The sequence below is a fragment of the Arachis duranensis genome, chromosome 1 (genome assembly GCF_000817695.3).
Source record: "Arachis duranensis cultivar V14167 chromosome 1, aradu.V14167.gnm2.J7QH, whole genome shotgun sequence".
Lineage (NCBI taxonomy): Eukaryota > Viridiplantae > Streptophyta > Magnoliopsida > Fabales > Fabaceae > Arachis > Arachis duranensis.
This window is the reverse complement of record NC_029772.3, coordinates 20,756,845-20,763,927: the sequence shown is the minus strand read 5'-3', so window position 1 is coordinate 20,763,927 and position 7,083 is coordinate 20,756,845.

The following is a 7,083-nucleotide window of genomic DNA, read 5'->3' as shown; positions in this document are numbered from 1 at the left end:
AAAAAATCACTTAAAGGAGACCGACATAACCAAGTCGGACTCCTACCACTAAAAAGTTATACGAATAGTCCCTGAAAGAGATCTGACAAAGATCCAAGAAAGAAGACTATGAAAAATAACTTAAAGGAGACCGACATAACCAAGTCGGACTCCTACCACTAAAAGTTATACGAATAGTCCCTGAAAGAGATCTGACAAAGATCCAAGAAAGAAGACTATGAAAAATAACTTAAAGGAGACCGACATAACCAAGTCGGACTCCTACCACTAAAAGTTATACGAATAGTCCCTGAAAGAGATCTGACAAAGATCCAAGAAAGAGGACTACGAAAAATAACTTAAAGGAGACCGACACAACCAAGTCGGACTCCTACCACTAAAAAGTTATACGAATAGTCCTTGAAAGAGATCTGACAAAGATCCGAGAAAGAGGAGTACGAAAAATAACTTAAAGGAGACCGACACAACCAAGTCAGACTCCTACCACTAAAAAGTTATACGAATATTCCTTGAAAGAGATCTGACAAAGATCCGAGAAAGAGGACTACGAAAAATAACTTAAAGGAGACCGACATAACCAAGTCGGACTCCTACTACTAAAAAGCTATCAACATAATCGCTGAAAGAGACCGAGTAAAGGCCCAGAAAAGGGAATCACAAAAATAACTTTTGAGGGGGACCAACATAAATCGGTCATAAGGTGCTAAAATACAAACAAAAGCGAGGAAACCGAGAAACAAGTCGGACCCCCACAGGCACGGCCTCAAAAGGATCCAAGCTACAAACGATAAGCACGCAAACAACTTAAAGAGGCCAGACAGCAAAATTTCAACAGATATCATGCATAATACGATAAAGCTTCAAGAGGCCACCACAAAACCAACCTCAGAAGCTACTTTTGTTTTTCAAAAAGAGTTGCAAGGCAGACAACTATAAGCGTCAAGAAGAACAAACAAAACAAAGTTCAAAAGCCCACAAACCGGGCTATTTACACAAAATATCCAGAAAAAGATCTGCTAAAGATCGGGAGCTTTCCCGGCAGCATCAGTATGAGGAGAAGGAGGACGAGTCTGAAGGGGGACGGCATCTACGGTTCCATCATCCCGGTTTAGAATCTGGCAATCCGGATCAGATGCAACGGAAGGAACAGAGGAGGTCGACACCTTAAGAGAAGGCACTGGGGGGGATCAGCCTCATCATCATCATGGTCATCAGGGACAATCTTACCATCCCTCACGACATTGTCCAGGCTAATGAGAGTCAAGTCGGCATCAGGAGCAACAACCCGAAACTGTTCCATCAGGTTCTCGGAGGCAGCAGTTACGCTACCCACAAGGTGACCCTGAAGCTCACCATAATTAACTCGGGCTGTTTCCAAATCCTCCCGAAGATGCAACAATTCCCTATAAGCCGAGACATAGCTGTCCTTATGTTTCAACGCCATGTCTTCGGCCAGCTTCAAAGAAGCAGCAAGGGCAATAGAGAGTTAAAGGGCTCGGATGTTTTTTGCTTTTTCAAAGGTGGGGCACCAGAAGCAGTAGCAGAAGTTTAAGGAGGATCGACCTGATGAAACTGGGGAGTAGGAATTACTTTCCTCGGCCCAAGGGAACTCGGCACAGGAGGCTTCAGGCGAACCTGTGAAGATCCCTCGCCGGCCACCTTGGCCGAGATGTTCAGAGCAGCAGTTGCCTTCTTTGCCCTTTTGAAGGCCTTCATAGAGTCATTATTCTTTGACATCTCTACAAAGCACAAAAATAGCTACGACAAAGAGTTACGAAAGAGGAAGAAAAAGGAAATAAGTACAGAAACAAGTCAGACAAATAGACAAACAAATACCCAAAGCAGTCCGAACCAAGGACGGATTAGTCAAAAATCTTTTTGTATCAAGATGAGGTGGTTTCCCCCAAAGATCCTCAAGAACAACTACAAAAGCACGTTCAACATCATCCAGCATCTCCCAGGTATAGCGAGACACTCTTACATCCTTCTGCCACTCTAGAAGGAAGGAGGGCTCGTCATTTTCATCAAGAAAAAAGGGGCGGGCCCCCTCAACAGATCGAACTCTAAAGAAGTAATTCTTGAAGTCCTTAAAGGACTCATCATACATCGCAAACACTTTATGGCCCTGAGCGGACCGGAAAGAAACCCAAGAAGCTTTTTTTTTTTGAAGAACCACCAGGCTTGGCAGAAACAAACAAGTAAAGAAACAGAGTCTGAGAAGGTATTACATCTAGTTCACGGCAGAGAAGTTGAAAAATTTTAATAAAACCCCAAGAATTGGGGTGAAGCTGGGATGGAGCAATATTACACGACCACAACAGGTCGATTTCAAAAGCAGTAAAAGGAAAAGTAACATTCAACTGGCTGAGAAAGTATTCATAGGCATAGAAGAAGGGACGCTCCCTCTCAATGGAAGTCAAAAAGCAAACCCTCTCATCAGAATCAGGAGCAACAAGTTCGTAATCCCCCTCGCGAGCATTGTTACCACAAATCCTATGACGCTTCCTCAGCTCTGTGCAAAATTCAGCGTCCACAACGGAAACACACAACAAAACAAGGGAGTCCAGCCAATCGGACATCCCCTCGGAAACTATGGAAGACATCTCTACAATGTTATTGCGAGAAAACATGGGGCCAACTAAATCCTACAAGTAAGAAAAGAAAATGAGGTTACTACAAACATCTCGGACAAAAGGGAAAACAACTCGGTCAATGCTTCTGAGGCAATGAAAAGCAAGAAAAGGAAAACCCCAAGACTCAAACCAAAGTCCCGGGGCATCCTTTGGAGGCAGCAATAATGCAAGGTTTCCAGATCACATCCTTTGGATTCAAAGCAACAAGCGTTTTTATCAAAGAAAAACACAGCAAATCATCACAGAGCCTACCAAACAAAACATTCCCAAAGCAACAAAGCATGGGACCATTAAAGACGCAACCTTTTTTGAAAAAAGATCAAACAGGAAGCAATCTCCAAAAGTAAGAAACAGATACAGATCTTTTACCAGTATCAAAAGCATATCACAGCAACGAGTAAAAGATCGCAAAAGATCCAAACTTTCAAACATGCAAAACCAGAACTTCACCAAAATTAAAGACGAAGCCACGAAGAAGACGAGAAAAGCTATTACCAACCTGGAAAGAACAAGCGAGCTTCAACAAAAAACCAAAGGAGGAAGACGAAATCTGGAATACGAACAAGAGCAATGTCGCCAGAAGAAACACAAAGACCCCAAGCTCCAACACCAAATGACGCCGCACCACAAGGAAAACAGAAATGCAAACGAAAAAACAAAGAGTGGAGAGAACTAAGAAAAGAAGTTACGAAAAAAGTAAAAGAAGAGAAACCGTTTTCGGGGTTTCAAAATCCAAAGTAAAAGAGCCTAAAGGAAACGGGGCAATTAATGCTCAAAATTAAAAAGCATTAAACCCTCGCACATTCCCAAAAAAGCGCCGGTATAAAAGCGCGCGTCTTTTAGAAGAAAACGTTCTACATTCAAAAAAGACTCTACAAAGAAAAGGAATCGACAAATGCTTGAGTTCGACTTCACTTAAGAAGGACCGAAGTCAAGGACTCGACCTCCAAAGGAAGAACCGAGCTCAAGCAGGGGCACTGTTCATACCCTGGGTCGAGATGACCGACCCGGGATGTTTAGCGACAAGGCGACCGACCTCTTCAGGTCAGACTATCCGACCTCTTCTCAAAGAGCTCGGCCAAATCAACAGGAAAGCCCAAATAAAGGGCCCAAATAGAGGAACACGACCCAAATCCAGAGGCAATCCCAGCCTACAGAGATAAAGGCGGTTCCGTTGAAGATAAGCTAACCTCACCCAAAGATAAGATAAGATAAGATAACTAACTTATCTTATCTAGAAAGGTCACTTCTCACCATTATAAATACACTGGAGCACCCAGGTATAACTCATACTCTGATTCTACTCAATACCTGCTTAATACCCTTGCTAACTTAAGCATCGGAGTCCCTTGCAGATACCCCCCACCCTCCGGGGACACAGGATCAGCACCACCACCAAGTCCAACAAATCGGACACATCAGTTCCGACCGCCGTACACCTGCTGGACACGTCGGCTCTGACCAACACAGAAGATCTCGTCCGAGATCGACCTACAGTTTCAGGTAACCCTCGGAACAGACACAAAACAGGAAAAACTGGAGATCAAACAAGGAACACAAAAGTTCAAAAATATGAAGAATAAGAAGAGCATATAATTCGAAAAAAATGAAGGAAAATAAAAACATGCAATTGACACCAAACTTAAAACATGAAACTAGAATCAAATAGAAGACTTTAAACCAACAAAAATAAATTATTCCAAATCTAAGCAACAAGATGAACCGTCAGTTATCCAAACTCGAACAATCCCCGGCAACAGCGCCAAAAACTTGGTGCACGAAATTGTGATCACACTTTTCACAACTACGCACAACTAACCAGCAAGTGCACTGGGTCGTCCAAGTAATAACTTACGTGAGTAAGGGTCGATCCCACAGAGATTATCAGCTTGAAGCAAGCTATGGTTATCTTGTAAATCTTAGTCAGGAGATTAATGATAAAAATTATTTTGTTTATGCAAAGTAAATAACATGTAAGAAATAATATTTGTGACTCAGTAATGAGGAACAGGTTGAGGTTCCGGAGATGCTCTATCGTCTGAATCTTTACTTTCCTACTGTCTTCTTTTCCAAACATGCATGGCTTCCTTCCATGGCAGGCTGTATGATCCTCTCAGTGAAAATGGTCCAAGTACGGTTCTACACAGCTAATCAACTGTCAGATTTCTTGTCTCGGATGAAAAATACCAGGCACAGCTACTGCACGGCTAATCATTTGTCGGTTCTCACTTATGTCGGAATATGATATCTCTATCCTTTTGCACACTGTCACTGTGCCCAACATTCATGAGTTTGAAGCTCGTAACAGTCATCCCCTTCCAGATCCTACTCGGAATACCACAGACAAGGTTTAGACTTTCTGGATCTTAGGAATGCTGTCAATTGGTTCTAGCCTCTACCACGAAGGTTCTAATCTCACGTACTCGTCCGTGGATCAGAGACCCAAGAGATACGCACTCAAGCTGTCGCCCAATGACTACGTTGAGCTCAAATAGAACGGGAGTGGTTGTCAGGCACGCATTCATAAGGTTGAGGATAATGATGAGTGTTACGGATCATCATATTCTCTTTTTTGAAGTACGAGTGAGTATCTTAGAATATAATCAAGCGTGATTGAATAGAAAACAATAGTAATTGCATTAATCCATTGAAACACAGCAGAGCTCCTCACCCCCACCTATGGGGTTTAGCGACTCATGCCATAGAAGATACAATATGAAATGTAAAAAATGTCATAAGTTCTAAATGAATCTCTAAAAGTAGTTTTTATACTAAACTAGAAACCTAGGTTTACAGAAAATGAGTAACTAAGTGCAGATAGTGCAGAAATACACTTCTAGGGTCCACTTGGTGAGTGTTTGGACTAAGCTTTGAAGCTTTCATGTGCATAGGCCATCCTTGGAGTTAAACGCCAGTTTGGGTGCCAGTTTGGGCGTTCAACTCCAGTTTTGGTGCCAGTTCTGGCGTTTTACGCCAGAAAAGGGTTTCTAGCTGGCGTTTAGCGCCAATTTAGGCCATAAAATCTCGGGCAAAATATGGATTATTATACATTGATGGAAAGCCCAAGATGTCTACTTTCCAACGCAATTGAGAGCGCGCCAATTGGTCTTCTGTAGCTCCAGAAATTCCACTTCGAGTGCAGGAGGGTCAGAATCCAACAACATATGTAGTCTTTTCTTAGCCTCTGAATCAGATTTTTGCTCAGGTCCCTCAATTTCAGTCAGAAAGTACCTGAAATTACAGAAAAACACACAAACTCATAGTGAAGTCTAGAAATGTGATTTTTGAATAAAACTTAATAAAAACATAACAAAAGTGAATGAAACATGCTAAAAACTATATGAAAACACTAACAAAAAGCGTATAAAATATCCGCTCATCAAACAACTATAAACCAACTTAACTAGTTAACTTTTATGTCCTCAGCCCGACTTACTTTAATTACTGCTAACTAACATCTGTGTCTTAATTAGTTTAGATTGTGTGCAGAAGATATGTGTACAAACACAATATTAAATATATTTCCTGTTGGAACAACATTAACATTTACTTTCTTGTGAAGGGCATTTTTTGAAGTGGAAAGATTGTTCTCATATTCTAGACTGGATAGGGGAGACCAAAAGCTGAAGTAAATGGAGCTTCTCTTTCGGGATTCATCATTAATTGGCCACAAATTTAATAGTTTTAATGACTTCCTAAGTTCTAATGATAAACTTATTTTGTCCTAATTCAATTATTAGTTGTAATAGAATTGTAATTTTTTAATTATTATTATAGCTTGTAAATAATTCATGTAAATCAATAAAAACGCTGATTGGTAGATGGAAGTCTTTTCCCGAGGCCAAGACATATATAGCTAGCTATTTGCTTAACTAATCGAGGGCTTCACTTCCCTGCTTTGGTTCAAGACTAGCTAGGTATCCTCCTCAATATCGTTACCACACTAGCTTGAATAGTCTCAGAGCTTGGCTACGATTGCCTCGAAGGAATGCAGAGCTGTCTTATAGTAGCCCTTTATGAACCAACAATCAGAAGACAGAAAGAAAGCAAAAGTATTGCTTATGCCTTCTAATTTTCTCTTTTTAATTATTATTATGCATTCTAATTTTCTCCCTTTTTTTTAATTTGACAAAGGAATAGGTCACGCTTTGAAAGCGTGGCAAAACGTTTTAGTGGGCAAGCCGCCCTTTTAAAAATGTGGTTGTATGTGCTTTATCGGCACACTTTCAAAGCATAGCCAAAACTAACCTAATCGGTACACTTCAAAAGTGTGGCGATATGTACACTTTTCGGTACGCTTTTAAAGCGTAGCTATAGGCTTATATATATGGCCACGTTTTTAAGCGTGGCAATAGATAAAAGCGTGACAAAATAGAAAGCGTGCCGATAGATTGACAAAAGCGTGGCGATAGAGCAACCGGCACGCTCGCAGATGTGTCCCTTTTAAAAG